The 26,288-nt window shown below is 37.9% G+C and overlaps 1 long non-coding RNA gene across 1 annotated transcript; it reads right to left on the bottom strand.

Annotated features, from left to right (window-relative positions):
• Positions 1-271: 271 nt before the first annotated feature.
• Positions 272-25,319, bottom strand: LOC132425745 (uncharacterized). The gene is made up of 4 exons (XR_009519495.1): positions 25,203-25,319; positions 24,036-24,120; positions 21,941-22,049; positions 272-483 (listed from the first exon to the last, which is right to left on the bottom strand). It is a non-coding gene; the product is annotated as an uncharacterized lncRNA (long non-coding RNA).
• Positions 25,320-26,288: the final 969 nt, after the last annotated feature.

A 26,288-nucleotide genomic window follows, 5' to 3' on the forward strand; every position in this document is an offset into this window, starting at 1 on the left:
CTCTCCCTTGCATCTCCCTCCCACCCGCCCTGTCCTACCCCTCTAGGTGGTCACAAAGCACCGAGCTGATCTCCCTGTGCTATGCGGCTGCATCTCACTAGCTATCTATTTTGCATTTGGTAGTGTATATATGTCCATGCCACTCTCTCACTTCGTCCCAGCTTACCCTTCCCCCTCCCACTGTCCTCAAGTCCATTCTATACATCTGAGTGTTTATTCCCGTCCTGCCCCAAGGTTCTTCAGAACCTTTTTTTTTTAGATGCCATAAATATGTGTTAGCATACGGTATTTTTTTTTCTCTTTCTGACTTACTTCACTCTGTATGACAGACTCTAGGTCCACCAACCTCACTACAAATAACTCCATTCCATTTCTTTTTATGCCATGCTGTTTTCTAATTGCTGCTCCCTTATCTGATTTCCCAACTAGATGCGCATAAGCTCCATAGGCGCAGGAATGGAGTCTCTCTCGTTCACTTGTAACCTAAATAAATAAAAAATAAAAATAAATTAAAAAGTTTCCAATAAATAAATGAACAAAACCTAGTTAAATAACCTCTAATCAACCAGAAGGCAGGAGTGCTATTGATTATACAGATTGCAGAATTCTTCTATGATGCCTATAGCGTCAGAAAGTTGTAGATCAATTTCAATCAAAAATCTCCTTCTTTTCAGTGGCTCCATTCCTACTTGATTGTGGGACCCACTGAGTTGAATGCATATGCCCAGGGACTTCTCTAGGAAGCAGAGCTATGCCCATAGAGAATCTCTGCTTTTTAGATCAATAATTCTAAACACTAGAGAGAGCTGGGGAGATGGTTCCTGAAACCTCCCTCACTCTGAAAGAAAAGCACATTTCTAAGCGTTTGGATCTATAATAGTGACTTATTCAGCCTGGTTGTGCCAGGCATGGAGTAGGTACCGTAAACATTTGTTTAAATAAATTATTTAAAACTCAGAATATATTCAAATTCTCTTTTTCATAAAGTTTTAGAGATACTTATTTTCCTATATTCATAAAGCTACAATGCACAGAAGAAATAGTTTCTCATGAAATTCAATATGATATTTCCAAAGCTCTCAGGTACTTTGACAGCAAATTTATTTGAAACATTATAAGGATGTCAATAGTGTATGCAAATTCAACACATTTAACCTTTAAATTTATTGCATTAGACTTGTAGTTAAATAATTGAATATTACTATGCCTCATTAGGTTTGATTTTTTTTCTTCTGAGGTCAGTAAACCTAACTGTAGACCATAAAGTTGCCATCTACGAACAAGTACTGATCTATATATACACAGAAATGACTCCTGAATCCATATAACCTTGCAAGAATGTGTCTCCTTGTAGAAAGGAAATGTTATAATAAAAAGGGATAATATATACATAAAAGTTACTTCTACATTTAAGGCAGCAGTTTGATTACCATTCAATTATAATCATCTTCTATACAAGTAGAAAGTAAAAGATTAAAAACTTTTCGTTAAGCTTTAAGAAAACAAAGTTTTAAAGAAGCATTATTGGGACTTCCCTGGTGGCACAGTGGTTAAGACTCTGCGCTTTCAGCGCAGGGGGCCCAGGTTCGATCCCTGCTCAGGGAACTAGATCCCACACGCATGCCGCAATTAAGAGTTTGCACGCCACAACTAAGGAGCCTGCCTGCCACAACTAAGACCCAGCACAACCAAAGAAACAGATAAAATAAATATTAAAAAATAGAAGAAGCATTATCATAACTCATTTGTTGAACATTTTATTTTACAAAACATTCTCTTACTCATGGCTTCATTTTAGACATTTAATATGGACATAATTCCTTATTAACTAAAATTGAACCACTATATTATTTAATACACCTTTCCTTTTTGTTTTTAAGGAGAAGCCTACGAGTTGGACAAAGTTAAAATCAGATGAGTTGGGAAATACAGTGCTCAATATTCCAAAGAAATATATAATTAAAGCTGATAAGATTAAAATCATTTTCCATTGTAGCTGTTCATATGCCATATGTTAAGGAGTTCCCTATATGGCAACACATAGTCTTAAAGCAGTATATATCTCATTACAACCCTCTTAAACTTTTCATTTAACAAGCCAACAAATAAAAAGGTATCTGATGCTTGAATTAAAGGTCAATGAAACAGTGAAGGCCCATGGGTCAAGCACAAAGAAGTCCCGGTGAAGTTGAACTTCACTGGGTCTGAGCCTAACTCGCCGTACGTAACCATAGTTAGCATAAGCTTTCTACACAGTTGGTAGCAATCAGATACATATTTAATGTGGTTTCATTACATCCTATAAATGCTGGCAATAGAATAATCTCCCCGGGGTATTCGGTGAATAATAGAAAAGAGAAAATGATGAGCACGTTTAGCACATGCACCCATAACCTCATGATAAAAGGCACCATTTCCCCCATACAGCACCTGTTGTCATAGCTGCTTTAATTACTTTTCATTGTAGTCGGCAGCCTGAAATATTTATCATGGAGCCTATAATTTCCCAAATCCAAAACTGAAATCTACCCAAGTGACTACAGGAACTGAAATTTTACTCACTGCTCCTACTTCTGTGCTTCACTTGCAACCTCAAAAGCTCTGAACAAAGTATCTTTGAGGGACGCTTCATTCAGTTAGGAGACCCAGTGCAGTATAAGATTACAATATGTTCACACGACATTCAACAGGCAGCGTATCATATCACATTTTGATTGAAATAAAGACAGAAATCATTTCATTATTAAATATGAAAACATTCAATGTGCTAAAATAAAAGATAAAGCAAATTTAAAGGTTTTTGTAAATAGGTACCAACTAAGAACATATTCAGTCAATATTTCTAGGATTTATTCTTCCCATCAGTTGAATATGAAATTAGGTTTGATTTTAGCACTCCTTCTCCAGTGAATTATTGGTTATAAATCCCATGCTTTGGCTATGTTCTTTTGATTGTGAAACATGTTGTCATCTAGAATAAAGACTTTTTTGCTGTCTTTATTAAAGATATAAAGATTGTTTTGCAGTCTCTTTTAATCTTATTTACTTAAAATGTATTTATATTTACATATTCCTTACTATAGTGTACTGCTGTAATGCTACACAAACATTAACTCATTTAATCCTAATAACACTTCTATCAGGTAGCAACTGTTATTTTCTCTACTTTACAGCTGAAGAAACTGAAACACAAAGAGATCGACGAATTTGCCTAGTCACTGAGGCCAGTTAGTGGCAGATCAGCGACTCAAACTCAGATAGTTTAGCCCCAGTATCTGTGTTCTTACCTTCTACATACTGCAAGCCAATTTAATTTCCCAGGAAGGTCCTTATGAATAGAAAAATAATTTCACATAAACGTCATTAACTCAGTTTGTGAGTAAGAAGACCAGTTCCAATGACTGGATTAGCATAATCCAGGGTCAAAAATATATTTTGCATAGCAACCAAGTAAATATTCATGTCCACACACTGACACAAACATAACCAATGTGAAAGTTTCACAAATTAAGATTACCTTACTACATACATACTGTATTTCATTTTTAAAATGCTGCTTATAGACCAAGCCATTTGCTTTCACAATGTGCTAACATAGTGGTTCTCATACCTAGTTACCCATTAAAATTGCCTGTGGAGATTTTAAAACTAAGGAATGTGTGAGCCCCACTCCAATCAATTAAATTAGAATCTCTGCTGAATAGCGTTTTAAAAGCTATACAGGTGATACCAAGAAGCTGCCATGGTTGAGAATTTCTGCACTATTGAATCCAATATATTTAATGTGAAACACATTGGAGTAGATGAAACTGACAAGATGTATTGTTATTATCTCTAGTTGAATACAGGACGTTTGATTATTTTCCATTAGCATTAGTTTTGCATGCTATAAAGACCTATTAACTTCTTGAAGAGGTGTTAAAATATTTTATTTTCACAAGTAGCTTAATATTCATTCTTTAACATTATTTATACTGTTACCACCTAACATAACCTTTCTTAATTAGTAGATTTTGAATCAACAAGGTCTTTTTATTTATTTATTTTTGGCTGCATTGGGTCTTTGTTGCTGCACACCAGCTTTCTCTAGTTGTGGTGAGCGAAGGCTTCTCTTCATTGCGGTGCGCAGGCTTCTCACTGCGGTGACTTCTCTTGTTGTGGAGCACAGGTTCTAAGCGCATGAACTCAGTAGTTGTGGTGCATGGGCTTAGTTGCTCTGTGACATGTGGGATCTTCCGGACCAGGGCTCGAACCCGTGTCCCCTGCATTGGCAGGTGGATTCTTAACCACTGCACCACCAGTCCCCAACAAGGTCTTATTTAAAATATTTATCTATATGGCTGCACTGGATCTTAGTTGCAGCATGCATGTGGGATCTAGTTCCCTGACCAGGGATCAAATCCGGGCCCCCTGCACTGGGAGCACGGAGTCTTAACGGCTGGACCACTGGGGAAGTCCCAACAAGGTCTTATTTTAAATGGGTGGTTAAATTATGGAAAGAAAACAGTGCCTCTTTGACCAAGATTGAATTAAGATGAATAATTGTTTAGTTCGACACAAAACACGTGGCCTGGTTAATTCTATGTCCATCATTCCCTAATTTTATTCCATCCTTTCTCCCCCAAACCTTATGATGGTCTACAAGTGAAAAATTAATATTACCAACTAATTTAAAGTTTAGCGTTTGCACAATGAATTGCCTTGTCGAAAAAGTGCTGTGGCTACCAAGTTTAATGTGCACATAACAACCTAGTTCTTAAAAGACAAGACCCGGGTCTGCTGCCCACCTCACCTAACGTGCTGAAGTGGAGGGAAGCCACAGGCGCACGTGGAAGATCGCTAAAATGGGACAGACCAGAGCAAGATTTGAGTCAGACGTTTGCCAAAATGGTCCCAGCTGTGCTAACATGATTTTATTTTCTGTTTTTGATGTCCTATCATTGGTCCTTTCTTATTGTTGTGGTTTTATGGTTTTCGACCTAAACTGGCAGTACTTAAATTTCTCCGGTCAGCATTATTCTGTGTTCTCCACAATGAATGACTGTTCCAAATTTACAATTTCCATCAACTTTAAATTGTCTGTGTAGCTTCACCTCTCCAGAGAAAACAACGGCCAACACTGGCCTCCATTTTCAGCCTCCTCCATGTCAAAACTTCACTCTTACTTCCCGGGTGTCCTCCCCCTTAAGTCCCATTCGGTCCACTGTAGGCTCATTTCCCTTTCTCCTAAAGTCATCCGGGACTTCTGACTTGCCAAGTTCAACATCCTATTTTCAGAGGAACCTCTCTTTTGCATAATGTAATATATCTTGTTAATTTACAACTCTTCTAATTTCTAATTTTTATCAATTGTCTTAATCTGAGCTAAACATTTCCTTCATCCAATCTACAAAGAAAGGGTTTGGTTAGCAAATTAGCAGTAAAAATACCACATCTGAGGACATTTTAAACCTACTTAATTACCACAAACTACTTGTATGACTTTAACACACAACTTGTTAAATTAAGATGCGTGCTGCCGATAATGCCTCAGAACACCAAAACACTTTTCTGGAAGGATCTTTCTTTAGAAGGATTTTATTAGCATTATCACAAACTATTGTAAGTCCTTGAAAGTTAGAATACTACTTTTCTTCTAAGTATTTCTTTAATTTATTATGGGCCTTGCCTGTAATTAGTCCATGTCAGTGATGTTTACCCGCATTGATAAATGTCAAGCTTTTAAACAGAACCACTTGGTATTTAAAGAATTATTCCAAGTAGGAATAACTTTATTTTATGTTTCTCCTCTAGCCTACATGGTGAGAAATAGTGACATCCTTCAGAGGCACCATCTTGTATTGCCCAAATGTGTGTGAACTGTTTGTGTCAGTTACACTGCCCTGAACAGGAGGGCTAAAGCCAACTTCTTTCCTGACGGACAAGTCTAAGCCACTTCCCCAAACTTGAATATACTTGGAGAAGGAAAAAAAAAAAAAAAGGGAAAACACCAGGTGAGCCAGGCTGTTTTGTTTCCTATGTTTGCCACGTTTGCGTGGATAGGGTGAGGTTCTCTTAAGTCAACAGAGTCTATGTCAAGGCAGCAAGAAGGTACACGTTGTGCCTCCTTCCACTGTGAGTTTACACTCACACAATTCTCTTCTCTAATCCCAGAGTAGCTCTAAGCAAAACAGTAGACACGTGGGGCCTCTAGGTGTTATCTAACACCCTCTAAAACAGCTGGGAACGCTTGGCAAGACTGCGGGGGACACCAAGAGGTTTCTGCTTTCTTCCTACCAGCCCCTGGAGTCATGTGTGGATCACCCCGATCGCTGCCCTTTAGATCACTGCCTCTATTCATGTGTATGTTTGGAGATGTTCCTTTGCTAGGAGCAGATTTCTGCATTCACCTCACTTTTATGATGGAGCTAATGAAGATGTGCAAACCTGGGAGACATCTGGTATTTGATGTTCCATTCTGCAAACCAAGACTAGTAGTATATAGGAGCGCAGGACAACTATAAAAATGAGGTTGGCTTTACTGCTTGAACAGGTAATGTAATAGACATAGGAGAGTGATACATCTTTTTAGTGGCACTTTGATATCAGGAACAGTATAACTGCAAACTGACTATTAGTTTTATTCTATTTCTCCCACTTTGTAGTGGTTTCAGTTATTTTACTTTGGCTTGTTTTGGTTTGGATTTTAACCTCAGATTAAGCCCCATGAAAGAAGGAAGCTTGAAACGCCATAACCTAAATTAGAGTTCTTCAACACTATTGACATTTTGGACTGAATTGCCAAAAGTCCCCTGGGGGCAAAATTGCACCAGTTGAGGACCACTGATCGAAGTCATAAAGAAATCAATAGTATTGAAGAATAATCACTTCCCCCCAGGTTCCTTCAAAATCAAAGTTGCTATCGAAAACTATTTAGGAGAGTAATTCAGTATGTACAATATTTAGGTTATTTTATTTTGCATGTATTACATCATCATTATACATGAAACTCAACTTTTCTCTCTATGTCAGTGTTGACCGCCTGAGTAACGCCCACCCCCAAAGACAGGAGGCACTTTGCACAGGTCCCAGCAAAGCAGTCTGAGATGGGGCACGTGACTACAACTACTGCTGTGGATTACGATGGTTACGATAATTTTAGCAAATTCCGGATAGAATAGTCTACATGATTACAACTGTCAATAACATTATGCCCATTACTGGGCCTACCATTTTATATTTTGACGTTACAACTTTGAAATCAGTTGTGTATATTCTGAGAGTAGGTAAATACCAGCTAAGGTGCACTGTGGCTTAATTTTCATGTACTTGTTATTTGGAGTTTTAAAAAGGTGTGAGTTTAGCTCAGAGTTTTGGCCTCAGTGGAGCATTGCATTACTAGTAACACTAGCAAATTTACTAAATAATGCCCCAAATGTACAAGGACTAAAACACAAGTTTATTTATTGCTCATATAAAACCCAAAATAGATATTCCTAATTGGTAACTGATCTCCTTCATGTGACGTTTTCAGTTCCTTCCATCGTGTGGCTTTGCCACATTTAACATATGCCTTCTAAAGGCACTCTGTTGTTTTACAGCAAACAGGCGGAAGAGGAAAGAACACGGAAAGTCACACGGGGTGGTTTTTATGGGCCAGCTGTATAAAATGAAGGGGTGGCAGTTGAAGGCTCAGATAAGGTGCCAGCTTAAGGGACATATGTTGAAGGATTTGGACTCTGCCCTCCAGGGTGCACATATGCATTGAACCAATGGCTGATAAACGATGCTGTGTCCCCAAGAGCTGCAATATACAAATCTGGAAAACCAAGATGTAGGATTATGATTTACCAGGGTTTCTCCTGACACTTCCATACTCAGTGGCTGCTTCAAGTGGGCAATAGCAGACTCCTCGTGCCAGAATGCCAACAAGCAGAGAATAGCATAACCAACGTTGATTCATGAGGAAATTACAGAAGGCGCTGTGGGCCCTCTTCATCCTTCCATGACCAGATAGCTGTGAGCGGACAACAGCAAAAACTCTGGTCCTTAAGAAAAAGTAACCAAGGGCTCAAAACACTTGAAGTTGGAGGTCACTCCACTGCAAGCAATCCAGGCTGCTAAGGTGCCATCGGAAAAGAGAGAAATCTAGAATAGGTGGTGCAGGAAGAAGATATTTGGTTATAATTACAACTCTGGGACAAACTGCAAGAGATGAACTGTAGCTTGCTTTGTTAATATTCTGGGAAATTGCATCTGGCCACTAGCTTGAAAAATTGGATTTGCATGCTTTTCCTCTCAGGAAAGGGATGGACTGTACCAGTTCCATTTAATGACTACTCTAGATTCACACATACGTCTTTTCCAGTCAGAATGGCTGAAGCAGCTGCTTGTGTGTCATTGAGCCCATCTGCTGCCATTGCTATTGTCACTGCTTCAGACTGAGATGCAGGGCCACCTAATGGAGAGAGAACACCACGGCTGTGCACAGGCCTGCCCAGACCGTGGGGCCTCTGGTTCCCCTCGCAAATGCCTGCAAAAGTCAGGTGATGCAACCAGAAGCACATGGTAGTTAATGCCCCATGGGGGACACTTTTCCCAGTGGGAGACAGGGGATAGAAAGGAGTTCTTCCTCTTCCAGAACAGTGCTCAGTCTAGCATTAGTTTTGCATGGCCTCTCTGACAGTGTCCAGTGGGACAAGCAATTATTGGGCTGTAAAGAAGCTGTAGCATTCAGCTTTCTCTTCTGTTTTCTCCTTCCCTTTTTTTTTTGTCCTTTCCCACCTCTCAACCTTCTCCCTTTCTTTCTCATTTCTTCCTCTCCCATCCCCTCCCCTTTCCCCTCTTTTTCTTCCCTTCCTAAACAGTTCAATCCAAAACTCATTATTTGGGGCTGAGCAAGATATGTGTCCACACTAGGAGGTGTGGGGATAGATTGAGGAGAGAGAAGAAAATCCACGATGGCCCAGAGTGGAGTGTGGCACCTGGAAGTGGAGCCCTGGAGCCAAGCAAAGTGAGGAGACCACCCACGAGGAGGTGGGGGAAAGCAGCAGTAAGTAAGATCGTCTCCATATGAGTAGGCTGCTCAAATAAAGATGATGGGAGCCACGTTCCTCACTGCCAGAGAGGGGAGTCACAAATACAGAAAGGCGGAAAACTAGATTAAGCCCCATGGTGTTCAACTGAAATGAGAAATCTAGGGGTGAAATCATGACTTTGAAGCTATATAGATAGATACAGAAATAAATATGGATGTGAACATGTATATGTTTATGTGTGTGTGTGTGTGTGTGTGTGTGTGTGTGTGTGTGTGTGTTCTCTAGCTCTGGCCACTGAGAGAGTCTAGGAGTTGAAACCCTCAAATAGCAATACAGACAATTAGGGCCCACACACTTTTTAAATATCACTCTTCACTATAAGGAATCAGCCCTCTTCGGAAGAATGGCTGGTTTCAAGGCTGGGGCTGAGAAAAAACGAGATGAACCTAGAACATCTTATTCTGCCAAAAGGTGAGAAAGTTCTTAAAAGTGATGACGTTTCACCAAGACACAGAAGCCAGCTTGAAGGCATATACATAACACAGGCCAAATCTAGCATGATTTTAGCAACAAAATAAATAACAGTAATGAATTATAACCCATTGAATAAAACACATTCATGAGTCCATAATGATATATCAATGAAATATTTTCAATTTGATGAGGAACATTATCTCAAAGTAACTCACAACAAAATACTTATTAATTACAGAGTAAATAGTGGAGAAGCCTGATAGTAACCACCTGATCACGTGATCAAAGTTAACCTCACCAATAATGCAAAAAATCAGAATTGTGCACCACTTGATAGGATGCAATGAGAAGAACACAGAATCAATTCTGTGACATTCCTACCAAAGATGTAGAACCTGAATGTAATCATGAGGAAACATCAGACACAGATTAAGGGAACTTCTACAAGATGACTGGCCTGTAATCTTCAAAAATGTTATGGTCTTGAAAATCAAGGAAAGACTGGGGAATTCGACTCCAAACTGAAAGAGGATAAAGAGACATGGCAACTAACAGCAACATGAGATGATAGACTGGATCCTTTTGCTATAAAAGATATACCAACTGGCACAACTGGCATAACTGAATGGAGTCTTGGGATTAGATGACAGCAATGCATCTGGAATGATTTTCTTGGTTTCGACGTTTACGTCATGGTTATGAAGGAGACTGTTGGAAATACACGCTAAAGCACCTAAGGGTAATGGGCATTATGTTGGCAATTTACTCTCAACTAATGGCGGGGGAGGCCCTTATTCCAGTCTTGCAAATTTTCTGTTACTTTGAAATTGGTTCCAAATTAAGAAGAGGCAGAATAGCAGAAGCAGCAGAATCTGTGGCTGGGGTAACACTCCCCTCTGCATTTGCTCTCCCTTCCTTCCTGACTCACTCCCTTTTCCCTTTCTCCTGCTTCCTTCAGGCTCTGTAGTCTAGGGAACACTTTCTAAGTTACTGGGCAATTCACAGAATCTACGCTGGCTACCAGACCTACGGAATGTGAAGTGTTATAATAGAAAGTCCAATTGGAAGCCTCTGTATCTACATATTTGTACCAAAATAGAAATTCATAGAAATATCTTATATCTGGTGAACTGTCATGAGACAACAAAGTGACCTTGCAATCAGATACACCCATCATAAATGTGGGGATAGCTAATCTACAAAGCCATAAAGGTAGGCATGCACAGTAATATATCGTCTTGAGTGATAGTGATACATGAAAGAAGGGACTTGCACAGATCCTGGAGACACAATTAGGCTTCATAAGCAGATGCTCACACTACCAGAACTTCCATTCCTGGTGCACTGTTATTTCTCCTTTAATCCACACCTATGGTCTTATGAGACTTCATCATGACCAGCGGATAAGGAAGAAATAGGTTAAACTATGGGTTATGAACGGTTTTATATGATTTGAAGATACATACTAGAAGCAGGAGGCCCTGAAGTACATAGGGAAAGAAATATTTCTGATGAGAAGAAATTTTCAGGGTTACATTTGGCTGTCCACCCTACCTAGGAGAGTTGGCTAGAGTTATACATCCACATTAGTTCATGGACAGTGGTGGATGGTTTCATCAGATGATCAGGGACTTGGAAAGGATGACATTGGGGGACTAAGGAAAAGGAGATCCAAGGAATAGTTAAGTGCAGGGACTTCTCAAAATCAGTGCAGTAGAGATTGGTTCGAGATGGCAGAGTAGAAGGATGTGCTCTCACTTCCTCTTGCAAAAGCACCAGGATCACAACTAACTGCGGAACAATCATTAACAGGAAGACACTGGAACTCACCAAAAAAGATACCCCACATCCAAAGACAAAGGAGAAGCCACAATGAGAGGGTAGGCGGGGCACCATTACAATAAAATCAAATCCCATAAACAATGGGTGGGTGACTCACAAACTGGAGAACACTTATACCACAGTAGTCCACCCACTGGAGTGAAGGTTCTGAGCCCCACATCAGGCTTCCCAACCCGGGGGTCCAGCAACAGGAGGAGGAATTCCCAGAGAATCAGACTTCGAAGGCTAGTGGGATTTGACTGGGGGACTTCAACAGGACTGGGGGAAACAGAGACTCCACTCTTGGAGGGCACACACAAAGTAGTGTGCACACTGGGACCCAGGGGAAGGAGCAGTGACCCCAGAGAAGACTGAACCAGACCTACCTGCTAGTGTTGGAGGGTCTCCTGCAGAGGTGGGGGGTGGCTGTGGCTCACCATGGGGACAAGGACACTGGCACCAGAAGTTCTGGGAAGTACTCCTTGACATGAGCCCTTCCGGAGTGCACCATTAGCCCCATCAAAGAGCCCAGGTAGGCTCCAGTGTTGGGTCGCCTCAGGACAAACAAACAACAGGGAGGGAACCCAGCCCCACCCATCAGCAGACAAGCAGATTAAAGTTTTACTGAGCTCTGCCCACCTGAGCAACAGCCAGCTCTACCCACCACCAGTCCCTCCCATCAGGAAACTTCCACAAGACTCTTAGATAGCCTCATCCAGCAGAAGGCAGACAGCAGAAGCAAGAAGAACTACAATCCTGCAGCCTGTGGAACAAAAACCACATTCACAGAAAGACAGACAAGATGAAAAGGCAGAGGGCTATGTACCAGATGAAGGAACAAGATAAAACCCCAAGGCTTCCCTGGTGGTGCAGTGGTTGAGAGTCTGCCTGCTGATCCAGGGGATGTGGGTTCGTGCCCCGGTCTGGGAAGATCCCACATGCCGCGGAGCGGCTGGGCCTGTGAGCCATGGCCGCTGAGCCTGCGCATCTGGAGCCTGTGCTCCGCAATGGGAGAGGCCACAACAGTGAGAGGCCTGGGCACTGCAAAAAAAAAAAAAAAAAACCCAAAACAATTAAGTAAATGGAACATACATATCAATAATTACCTTAAACATGAATGGATTAAATGCTCCAACCAAAAGACACAGGCTCGCTGAATGAATACACAAACAAGACCCATATATATGCTGTCTACAAGAGACCCACTTAAGACCTAGGGTCACATACAGACTGAAAGTGAGGGGATGGAAAAAAATATTCCATGCAAATGGAACTCAAAAGTAAGCTGGAGTAGCAATACTCATATCAGATAAAATAGACTTTAAAATAAAGAATGTTAAAAGAGACAAGGAAGGACACTACATAATGATCAAGGGATCAATCCAAGAAGAAGATATAACAATTATAAATATATATGCACCCAACATAGGAGCACCTCAATACATAAGGCAACTGCTAACAGCTATAAAAGAGGAAATCGACAGTAACACAGTAGATAGTGGGCGACTTTAACCCCTCACTTAAACCAATGGACAGATCATCCAAACAGAAAATTAATAAGGAAACACAAGCTTTAAATGACACAATAGACCAGACAGATTTAATTGATATTTATAGGAAATTCCATCCAAAAACAGCAGATTACACTTTCTTCTCAAGTGCGCACGGAACATTCTCCAGGATAGATTACATCTTGCGTCACAAATCAAGCCTCAGTAAATTTAAGAAAATTGACATCATATCAAGCATCTTTTCTGACCACAATGCTATGAGATTAGAAATCAATTACAGGGAAAAAAACGTAAAAAACAAACACATGGAGGCTAAACAATACATTACTAAATAACCAAGAGATCACTGAAGAAATCAAAGAGGAAATCAAAAAATACCTAGAGACAAATGACAATGAAAACATGACGATCCAAAACCTATGGGATGCAGCAAAAGCAGTTCTAAGAGGGAAGTTTATAGCAATACAAGCCTACCTCAAGAAACAACAAAAATCTCCAATAAACAACCTAACCTTACACCTAAAGGAACTAGAGAAAGAAGAACAAACAAAACCCGAAGTTAGCAGAAGAAAAGAAATCATAAAGATCAGAGCAGAAATAAATGAAATAGAAACAAAGAAAACAATAGCAAAGGTCAATAAAACTAAAAGCTGGTTCTTTGAGAAGATAAACTAAATTGATAAACCATTAGCCAGACTCATCAAGAAAAACAGGGAGAGGACTCAAACCAATAAAATTAGAAATGAAAAAGGAGAAGTTACAACAGACATCTCAGAAATACAAAGCACCCTAAGAGACTACTACAAGCAACTCTATGCCAATAAAATGGACAATCTGGAAGAAATGGACAAATTCTTAGGAAGGTATAAACTTCCAAGCCTGAACCAGGAAGAAATAGAAAATATGAACAGACCAATCACAAGTAATGAAATTGAAATGGTGATTAAAAATCTTCCAACAAACAAAAGTCCAGGACCAGATGGCTTCACAGGTGAATTCTATCAAACATTTAGAGAAGAGCTAACACCTATCCTTCTCAAACTCTTCCAAAAAATTGCAGAGGAAGGAACACTCCCAAATGCATTCTATGAGGCCACCATCACCCTGTTACCAAAACCAGACAAAGATGTCATAAAAAGAGAAAACTATATACCAATATCACTGATGAATGCAGATGCAAAAATCCTCAACAAAATACTAGCAAACAGAATCCAAAAACACATGAAAAGGATCATACACTATGAGGAAGTGGGATTTATCCCAGGGATGCAAGGATTCTTCAATATACGTACATCAATCAATGTGATACACCATATTAACAAATTGAAGAATAAAAACCATATGATCATCTCAATAGATGCAGAAAAAGCTTTTGACAAAATTCAACACCCATTTATGATAAAAACTCTCCAGAAAGGGGGCATAGAGGCAACCTACCTCAACATAATAAAGGCCATATACGACAAATCCACAGCAAACATCATTCTCAATGGTGAAAAACTGAAAGCATTTCCTCTAAGATCAGGAACGAGACAAGGATGTCCACTCTCACCACTATTATTCAACATAGTTTTGGAAGTCCTAGCCACGGCAATCAGAGAAGAAAAAGAAATAAAAGGAATACAAATTCGAAAAGAAGAAGTAAAACCATCACTGTTTGCAGATGACATGACACTATACATAGAGAATCCTAAAGATACCACCAGAAAACTACTAGAGCTAATCAATGAATTTGGTAAAGTTGCAGGATATAAAATTAATGCACAGAAATCTCTTGCATTCCTATACACTAATGATGAAAAATCTGAAAGGGAAATTAAGGAAACACTCCCATTTACCACTGCAACAAAAAGAATAAAATACCTAGGAAAAAACCTACCTAGGGAGACAAAAGACCTGTATGCAGAAAACTATAAGACACTGATGAAAGAAATTAAAGATGATACCAACAAATGGAGAGATATACCATGTTCTTGGATTGGAAGAATCAATATTGTGAAAATGACTATACTACCCAAAGCTATCTACAGATTCAATGCAATCCATATCAAATTACCAATGGCATTTTTTACAGAACTAGAACAAAAAATCTCAAAATTTGTATGGAGACACAAAAGACCCTGAATAGCCAAAGCAGTCTTGAGCAAAAAAATGGAGCTGGAGGAATCAGACTCCCTGACTTCCAACTATACTACAAAGCTACAGTAATCAAGAGAATATGGTACTGGCACAAAAACAGAAATATAGATCAATGGAACAGGATAGAAAGCCCAGAGATAAACTCATGCACCTATGGTCAACTAATCTATGACAACGGAGGCAAGGATATACAATGGAGAAATGACAATCTCTTCAGTAAGTGGTGCTGGGAAAACTGGACAGCTACATGTAAAAGAATGACATTAGAACACTCCCTACCACCACACACAAAAATAAACTCAAAATGGATTCGAGACCTAAATATAAGACCGGACACTGTAAAACTCTTAGAGGAAAACATAGGAAGAATATTCTTTGACATAAATCACGGTAAGATCTTTTTTGAGCCACCTCCTAGAGTAATGGAAATAAAGACAAAAATAAACAAATGGGACCTAATGAAACTTAAAAACTTTTGCAAAGCAAAGGAAACTACAAACAAGATGAAAAGACGGCCCTCAGAATGGGAGAAAATATTTGCAAACGAATCAAGAGACAAAGGATTAATTTCCAAAATATATAAACAGCTCATGCAGCTCAATATTAAAAAAACAAACAACCCAATCCAAAAATGGGCAGAGACCTAAATAGACATTTCTCCAAAGAAGACATACAGATGGCCAAGAAGCACATGAATAGCTGCTCAACATCACTAATTATTAGAGAAATGCAAATCAAAACTACAATGAGGTATCACCTCACTACCAGTTAGAATGGGCATCATCAGAAAATCTACAAACAACAAATGCTGGAGAGGGTGTGGAGAAAACGGAACCCTCTTACACTGTTGGTGGGAATGTAAGTTGATACAGCCACTATGGAGAACAGTATGGAGGTTCCTTAAAAAACTAAAAATAGAATTGCCATATGACCCAGCAATCCCACTGCTGGGCATATACCCAGAGAAACCCATAATTCAAAACAACACATGCACTGCAATGTTCACTGCAACACTATTTATGATAGCCAGGTCATGGAAGCAACCTAAATGTGCATCAACAGACGAATGGATAAAGATGTGGTGCATATATAAAATGGAATATTACTCAGTCATAAAAAGGAAGAAAATTGGGTCATTTGTAGAGATGTGAATGAATCTAGAGACTGTCATACAGAGTGAAGTAAGTCAGAAGAGAAAAACAAATACCGTATGCTAACACATATATATGGAATCTTAAAAAAAAAAAAAGTCATGAAGAACCTAGGGGCAGGATGGGATTAAAGACACAGACCTACTAGAGAATGTACTTGAGGACAGTGGGAGGGGGAAGGGTAAGCTGGGACAAAGTGAGAGAGTGGTATGGACATATACACACTACCAAATGTAAAACAGATAGCTAGTGGGAAGCAGCCGCATAGCACAGGAAGATCAGCTCGGTGCTTTGTGACCACCTAGAGGGGTGGGATAGGGAGGGTGGGAAGGAGGGGACACAAGAGGGAAGAGATATGGGAACATATGTATATGTATTGCTGATTTACTTTGTTACAAAGCAGAAACTAACACACCATTGTAAAGCAATTATACTCCTATAAAGATGTTAAAAAATAATTGACTCAGAAAGAAGTATGATATCTGAATATATCTATATTCAGAGATTAAATAAGTAATTTTAAAACTTGCTATAAAGAAAAGCCTGACTCAGATAGCTTCACTGGTGAATTCTACCAACACTTAAGGAAGAATTAACACAAATACTTCACAAGTCTTCCAAAATATAGAAGAGGAGGGAATACTTCTGAACTCATTCTATGTTGCCAGTATTACCCTGATACCAAAACCAGGCCAAGACATCACAAGAAAAGAAAACTACAGACCAATACCTGTTATGAATATAGATGCAAAAATCCTTAATAAAAAAAAAGCTTGAAAATTGAATCCAGCAACATATAAGAAGTATTACACACCGTGACCAAGTGGATTTATCTTGGCAATGCAAAGTTAGCTTAACATACAAAAGTCAATCAAGGTAGCATACTGTAATACTAGAATAAAGGACAAGAACCACGTGATCACCTTTATTGGTGGCGCAAATACATTTGACAAAATCCAAGACCCATTCATGATAAAAACTCTCAGAAAACTAAGAATAGAAAGAAACTTCCTCAACCTAGTAAAGGGCATCTATGAAATACCTCTAGCTAACATCACATTTACTGGTGAAAGACTAGAATGCTTTCCCCTAAGATCAGGAAAAAGACAAGGATGTTCACTTTCATCACTTCTATTCAACATTTTACTGGCGGTTCTATCCAATTGGACAATTGGATTGAATTGCAATTCTATCCAATTGTTTTTCTTGCAATTAGGCAAGAAAAACAAATAAAAGTCATCCAGATTAAAAAGGAAGAAGTAAAACTATATCAGCTTGCAAATGACATCATCCTGTATATATAAAATTCTAAGAAAGCCATTAAAAATAAACAAAAAAACCCTCTTAGAACCATTAGATGAGTTCAGCAAGGTCTTTTTGGCAAGTGGTGCTGAAACAATTAGGTAGCCACATGCAAAAGGATACAATTGTATCCTTACCTCACGTCATATACAAAAATTAACTAAAGTGGGTCAAAGACCTAAATGTAAGAGCTAAAACTCTTAGAAGAAAACATAGGGGTAAAACTTCATGACCTTGGATTTGGCAAAGAATTCTTAGATATGACACTAAAAGTATAAGCAACTAAGTTAAAGACAGATAAATTGGACATCAGCAAAATGAAACTTTTGTGTTTCAAGGGACATCACCAAGAAAGTGAAAAGACAGCCAACAGAATGGTAGAAAATATTTGTAAATCAGATAACTGATAAGGGACTTGTACTCAAAATATATAAATAACTCTTACAATTCAATGATAAAAAGACATTTAAAAATGGACAAAGGATTTGAATAGACATTTCTTCAAGGAATATATATATCTGATAAGCACACAAAAAGATGCTGGGCATCATTAGTCATCAGGGAAATGCAAATCAATACCACAATGAGATACTACTTCCCACATACTAGGATGGCTAGAATCAAAATGTCCAATAATAGCAAGTTTTGATGAGGAATGGAAAAGTCAGAACCCTCATATCCTACCTGCGGGAATGTAAAATGGTACAGCTGCTTCGAAATACAGGCTGGCAGTTCCTCAAATGATTAAACATAGAGATGCCATATGACCAGCAATTTTACTTCTAAGTATATACCCAAGAAAATGAAAATATATGTTCACACAAAAACTTGTATATGAGTGTTTATAGCAGCATTTTTCAGAATAGTCAAAAGATGGAAATGACCCAAATGTCTGTCAACTGATGAATGGATGAACAAATGTGGTATGTCCATACAATGAAATATTATTTGGCCACCAAAAGGACTGAAGTACGGATACACACCAGATCATAAATGAACCTTGAAAATATTATGCTAAGTGAAAAAGTCATAGAACACTGTATATTATTTGGTTACATTCATATGAACGGACGATTTATGTTTTGATAAATGTTGCCTAATATCCATGCATATTGCTCATGGTAAAAAACCCAACCACAGACCTATTTCCCTCTCTCCTGCAAAATCTGGATATAACATTTAAATTTTTGCCAGTCTGGTGAACAAAAGACGGAATTCACATTGTTTCCATTGCATGTTTTTACTCTTTAGTGAGGTAGAATTTATTTCCCTGTGTCTATTTTCTTAGTTGTAAAAGAGCTATTCTTGTTGTTCATCCACTTTGCTGTTAGAATTCTTTGGCCAAATGTTTTTAGCTACAAGTAACAAAAACCCTCCTGAGCCCCAGATTAAAGATGGAAAAGAATTCATAGAAAGGATTCCACTTGGCTTATGGCCCCTGAAGGCAGGAAAGGCATCCTGGTCTCCCAGATCTTGAACAAGTGTCTCCATCTGTATCTGACATCCACCTTCTTTCCCCTGAGAAAAAAGAGAAAGAAGACTACTTGCCTGGCCTCATGTATGTTTTCTTCTCTTACTCAAAGATCATTCATAATAGTTCTTCAATCTAGGAAGAAATCTGTCCAGGCCAGCATAGTTAGGTGCATTCCAAGCGTTATCTTTCTTTACGGCAGCCTCTTCACCTAACATTATTTCTCCTATCCCTATCCTCTCCTCTTAATGAGATACAAATATGAAACAGAAAGTAAACGGAATTATAAAAGTTGGAGGTAATTTTAAAGATCATGTAGACAGATACAAATATAAAATAGGAGGTGAATAGAATTATAAAACTGTAGAGCTGGATGGAATTTAAAGATCAGGAAGCCCACTCCCCAGATTTCCATGATAAAGAAACTCCGGCTTAAGATGCTAAATAATTGGCTCAAGCTTTAATTCCCAGTAAGTGAGCAGATCCAAGCCCTCAATTCCTCTGCTTTCTAAGTCCTGTTCTCTTTTCCTAATGTCCTAGGACTTCTGATTATATGTATATCAATCTATTCAGATTTCTTATTTAACAGGTGGTATTCAATAAAACTGGCACAAACTATCTGAATATATGTAACTCCTCATTACATAGAACTGTATGCTTAATCTCATTTTCTATTTATATCAATGAATATATACCTGTATAACTATGAAAATTAGAGCTTATTTATCAGCCTAAGATCTAAAAAAAAAATTATCTCTGGAAGACTGTGAGTTTTTATGTTCCTTAATCTAACTTCACAATTACAATCATTCAATGACTTTTACAGCTGGAAATAAAATTCACCATACAATTATTTAATTGAAATAATGTAACAAAATTCCTTGTGTGACTTATCACACATAAATCAATTGTCCCAATTATTCAGTTTTACTTCATCTCACAATTTTTTGCATGTACTTGTTAATAGTTGTGCTAGCCATCTGGACTGCCTGGAACATTGCTGCAGGGGATGACACGGACAGCAACTGTAGCTTGGTGGTATAAAACACACCTAGTGATTTGAGTTCTTAAATTTCAGCAGTTAAATCTCACATCAACAAAGATGATTTTCTTCTGAAAAAGTTTTCATACTCTAATAATATTTAGTTTTGTGACATGGATAGTTAAATAGAACAGCAAGTTAACTTCACAGTTGTAATTAATGTATCTTCAATTTGGGGAAAACCACTCTCACCATTTTGATTAAAGAAATATACTGATATTTCACAATATATTTATGAAAATAATATCACACATTTTCATGGATTTAGATTTAAATTGCTTATTTGGATGAAAAGATGAGCACTTTAGATATCCACAGGCCATCTTTTTTTCCAGTAAATTTTGTGGTTGTCATAGAAAAATTATCAAAATTGTCCCATATGTCATAAAATTTAACAAAAATCTACACTGAACACTCTTACTGTTATGTATAAGTTACCTTTGCATAGTGTATTCCAGCAGGCAACTAACCTCCTGAGGCTTATGAAGACCTTTATTTATATTTTGTATTACCTATAGTTTCTATCACCCAAATAAAAGTTGTGTTTTCATAAAATACCATCTGCTTATAATTTACGAGGTTTCACTGCAGCCTCTATGCACTTTGAGTGTTTGAATGCAGGTTTGAGCCTCAAATATAAACTTGGGATACATGTAGGCATTTTTTTAAATTGCCACTAGGAAATTAGACTTCTCCTAGATTCTTTCACAAAAATCGTAGGTCTTGTTGGGCTTCTCTGAGAGTGTGTTGATTTTCCAGCTCTCCGAAATTGGACTTGTTCCCAATAAGTTCCTAGGTCTTTACCTGATGGTCTTGAGATACCTAACTTTGGTTTAGTTGCCATGAACTAGGGTCGAAAAGCAGGAGCGGGTTGATAACCCTGGTAGTTCAGTCTAATGCTCTGCCATTATGGAATTTCTCTGACCTGCTTCGTGACAGTAGTCCAATCCTTCATGTAATCTCCTTTAATGTGTATGTTTTTAACAGAAGGATCACTAAGCTTTTGATCTCTGAGGGCTAAACTGAGGCAGGTAGAATCAAGATTATTTACTGTTATAGTGTAACTGATATCTTTAATGGACTGGCTAAGTGATATTATGCCCCAGCTTATGAGATCTATACTAAATTAGTGAAGATATTCATATATCATACATTTATACAAGACATATATTCTGTCTTTCAAAGCACTACAAAGAAATGTAAAACATAAATTTGATGATATTAGTTGTCTTTCTCTTCATTGAGCATAAATGCGTAAGCCTATAATTGAAAAGGATTTTATTACAACAGTTCCACGAAGTCACATTACAGAAAAATATTTAAATGCCTGTTTTAAAAGTCCAAAAACAGTACCCAGTCAGATGCCTTTACCATTTGTAGTATTTTGAGGACCATGCTTATAGAAAATGAAGCAGTAGAGATAAAACAGACTTTGCCAAGAGAGGAACTGAAATTTACACTTCTAAAATACATTTTTTATGAATCAGAATACAATATTTTTGCCTTTGACTATTAAAAAATTTTATTTCTAACTTCGTTTGCTTCATTGCCATGCCTTTTTCATTGGAGATTTAAATTTAACCATAGGTTTTTCCCCCACACAAATGACATTTTAGGGCAAAGAATACACAGTGCTATAATCAGAAGATGAAATAAGTAGTGCACACTCTCTGATATAATGTCAGGCATGGTATTTTTATTCATAAAATAAATTCCTAGAGATTTGCTGGTTTGCAAACTTACTTCAAATGGTTGTAAAATGTCCGGAAGATAGAGAGTGCTATTCAAATGTTTGTGTGAATGTTTCAGGCCTTGCCACACCTTAAGGAAGAGGGAGTTTTTGGAAAAGGGTATTCTCCTTGTGTAGGTAAAAACGACTAATAAATATCATGACTCACTCATTAGCAAATTGTTAGCAATTTATTCACAGAAATTTCCAGGCAAAGGATCTTGTAGAATTGCCCAGGAGACTCATAGAGGAAGTAATAAGTATTATTTCCATGTCTACTTACAAGATGAACTTAGTGAAATCAGGCCAAGAAGAGTATTTGTCTCTTGTAGTAACCATTCCAATGTAACCATCTACTGTTATGATCTCTTTTCCATTGTCTAATTAATGGCCTGTAGCAACAAAGGAAAGAAATATATATATAATATAGAAACTTTGATTTTTCTATACAAATTTGTATATTGAAATGATTCAAATTCTTAAGGTAGTGCAAAGTCCTAAAACTGTAATCAGTTATTGTCAATTTCAATCACCCAGAACACCTGTTGTTTATCTATTTATATATCACTCTCTGTGCTAGGCATCCTTCTAAGTGCGTTACAAATACTTGTCTACTTAATCCTTAGAAAAACTCTGTAAGGCAAATTCTGGCTTTATTCCCATTTTAAAGATAGAGAAACTGAGGCACACCAAGGTAAAGTAACTTTCTCAAAATACCCAGCTATTAAGGGCAGAGCCCCATACTATTCAGGCCAGCTGACTTCAGAGTCGGTGCTCTGAACCTCTTCCATGTGGCCTCTCAGGTTTTCTACCCTTCCTCTTCTGCTCCTCCCTGCATCTAAGAACATCAGATTCATTTATGAACAAGTGAGAATTTCTTTGTCAGAGAATGAAAGAAAATAGGGGAGGGGGGAGGGCACAAGACTGAAAGTCTAATAGAACAAGGCATGCAGGCAAGGACTCTCCTCATTGTTGAATACTGAAAATGAAATCCCACTTGGGACACTTTCAATCACAGCCTCATGCTAATGTTTACTAGAGGTAATAAATACGTGATATAACTTCACACCTAGAAGTGAAGAAATCAGCATACCTACAAATGTGTGGTTCATAGGATGGAGCTATTCTCAAATATGGGACAAAGTGCGTGGGTTATATCACAGAAATGTGGGAAAGTTTCAGACTCTTTTGCCAGGATGCACATTGCCATAAACTAGAGACCAGAGATAAGCATAAAATAGATTAAATGCAGTAACCATAAAATTAAGATAACAATACCAACCTATATCTCAGAGATATTGTCATAGTAATTAATAAAATGACTATAAGCAAGGGAAAGAAGTCCTAAATTGAAAAATAGATGTCTCCTGATAATAAAAAACATTTTATTCCTCCTTCCCATTTAAGGAGGAGCCACAGCAAAAAAAAATTCTTTTTAATATACAGCTGTCACTTTACTGGCTGCTTTGTCTCTATATGCATATTTCAAATGATATGAAGAATATTCATAAATGGACTAAAGTTACACTAATACAGCCATATATGCATGAACTGGGAAGATTAAGGTTTTGTGATTATAGCAAATGAATCTTTGAGCCTTAATCCAAAAGAAGGAATTCCTGGTAAAATTTATGACAGTTACTGGCCTAAATGAGTCCTAGAGACCTGAAAAAGTCTGTGCATCTCCAGAAATATTTACTGCAAAGAGAGGCATAGGAATGAGGGTCTGAAGTCCACTAAGTGTCCTCTACTATCTACTACAATAGGTTTAAAACCCTGCAACCTTGTCAGATAGAACACACAATTTACTACTTTGGTGATCCATTAAACCTTAGAGAGTCACACATGGCATTCAGATGCTTGTATAAAACAAACTGATTAGCAACATGACAATAGTGAAAGTGTCCTTTGCAACTGATTTTATAGCAGCTCTTCCTTGAGAGACAGGCCTGTCTAAGTTTTTAGTTAAATTCTAAAGCCAGTTGGTGGGACTTCCCTGGTGGTCCAGTGGTTAAGACTCCATGCTCCCAATGCAGGGGTCCCGGGTTTGATCCCTGGTCAGGGAACTGGATCCTGCATGCCGCAACTAAGACCCAGTGCAGCCAAATAAATAAATAATAAAGCCAGTTGGGACAAGAACATTTAGTCTAACAGTTATTAATCCTTCATGGGTGAGAATTATTTCTAAATTCTAAAATCTAGCACAGCTGATTTTGTAAATAAATAAATAATTTAATTTGCAAGTTTCATATAAATAATTATGTGAACTAATTATACATAATTATGTGAACTAAAGTTGATGCTGGCAAAAGAAGACCCACTCTTTACATATTCTGGGGTTTTCTTTTTGAGAATGACATCTTTTACCTTTTTCTTACCTTTTACTTTTGGCTTAAACAAAGGAGAAAGGATTTTCTACGGTGCAGCTCAGATTTCTTCCAGTTAAACTTCTGCTTTAAGTGTCTTAACAAGAGATTTTAAAATCAGGAAGTTAGGTAGCAGTCTTAACAAATTCAATTATTCAATTCAATTATTTGTTAATCATTTATTATGTATATGATACACAGATGCTATGGAGGATATGGTGAAGACAGAATACTTTGTGAGATTTCCAATTGAATGAGAGATAAAATCAAATCAAAAGCTAAGTAATAGAATAATATGCGTAGATTAAAATACCACTGGGCCATACTAAGAGATTCCCTGCAAGTGATTCATCTGTGCATTAAAATTTGAGAATCTCTTTTCTGAGAAACTGAGATATCATGATACTTTCAGACTATGTCAGATCATTGATGTGGTTTGCTGATAGCTAAAACACTTTCCCAAAATGTGTATGGATTTGTTGCCATTAATAAGGTTCCCCCCGCCGCCCCACGGTGGTAAAGTTTTTCCCAAGATAGAATTTCTAATAGGCTTGATGGGAACACAAGCCAGAGTAGAATTCACTATTATCCATAAATAATCTTCATGCCAGCAGTATCTGATTCAGTGTCAGATAAATGGTTCAACAAGAATTTAGTGAAGAAAGATAACTGTATGAATGTGAGATGCTGAAGGCATCTTGATAGATATGTACCATAAAGACTGATTTGGCCGAAAGGAAAAGAGAGGCCACAGCAGATGGGAAAGAGTGTGGGCAAAGCCTTGAAGATGGAACTGCCCAAGGGATATAGGTGGAAGTGTGCCATGGGACAGGGGGTGGAAGCAGGGAGGGATTAAGAATTAGAATTCACCAGGGACATAGAGAATAGACTGCTGGTTGCCTAGGGGTAGGAGGGTGGGAGAGAGCTGGATTAGGAGTTTGCGATTAGCAGATGTAAACTGGTATATATAGAATGGGTAAACAACAAGATCCTACTATATATAGCACAGCGAACGAAATATAGTCAATATCCTGTGATAAAACATAACGGAAAAGAATATGAAAAAGAATGTATATATATGTATAACTGAGTCACTTTGCTGTACAGAAGTAATTAACACGACATTGTAATTCAACTATACTTCAATAAAAAATAAAAGAAAAATTAGAATTTACTTACATCTGAGGAGCAGCATGACATTTACAATACATCCATATACATACACACATACTTATATATGTATAATGTCTTCATTTATTTATATCTATAATGAAGAAACTAGAGTAAATCATTGATTTGTCAATACATTAGGAATAAGTAGGGTGCCTGTTAAAATGATAGATTTCTAGGCCCTACCTCATAAGTGACAACTGCTGGGAATAGGGCCTGGGATCTTCAGTTTTATGAATTCTTTCCTGATTCTATTGCTCTGGAATATTTGGGAATTTTTGGAACTTAGTGAACTCTTCCAGCTTTAACATTTTAAGATTCTGTGTTTATGGAGCCAAAAGCAGAATTCTGGAACTGCGCGTTTGATACAATTTTGATGAGACTGAAAAAGGAGTTTGAGGCAAGTGTGTAAAAAACCAAGCTAAAGAGGTTATATACATTCTGGATACTATAGAAAGCCAAAGTCTGTTAGAAATTTTACCATTCTCAACATACATTTTTAATGTAAATATATAAATTCAGGCTGACTACTTTTTTGTTGTTGTTGTTGTTGTACACGGGCCTCTCACTGTTGTGGCCTCTCCCTTTGCGGAGCACAGGCTCCGGATGCACAGGCTCAGCGGCCATGGCTCACGGGCTCAGCCGCTCCACGGCATGTGGGATCCTCCTAGACTGGGGCACGAACCCGTGTCCCCTGCATCGGCAGGCGGACTCTCAACCACTGCGCCACCAGGAAAGCCCCAGGCTGACTACTTTTTAAACTATGGAGAGAAAGAACATATGATAAAATTTTGTTGTTTGTTTATTTTGGATATTATTGGAATGAATTAATATTATTTGTCCAACCTGCATATATATATGATATTTTGTTATCTGCCATCTGAATTTTTTAAAATTATAAGTCAGTACATTGGGTGGTAAGTTTTTTTGAAGCCACTCAGCATGTATCTTCTACATAATACTGTATATGTATGTTTCCTAAAGAATTCTTAAGAAAAAAGTATATATAACAAAAGTATATATACTTAGTGCCTCATAAACCATATTTTCCAAAGCTAGACATGATTCTGTCAGTGAAAATGTGATTTAATTGAG

This window comes from Delphinus delphis, chromosome 5 (assembly GCF_949987515.2).
Source record: "Delphinus delphis chromosome 5, mDelDel1.2, whole genome shotgun sequence".
NCBI classification, from domain to species: Eukaryota; Metazoa; Chordata; class Mammalia; order Artiodactyla; family Delphinidae; genus Delphinus; species Delphinus delphis.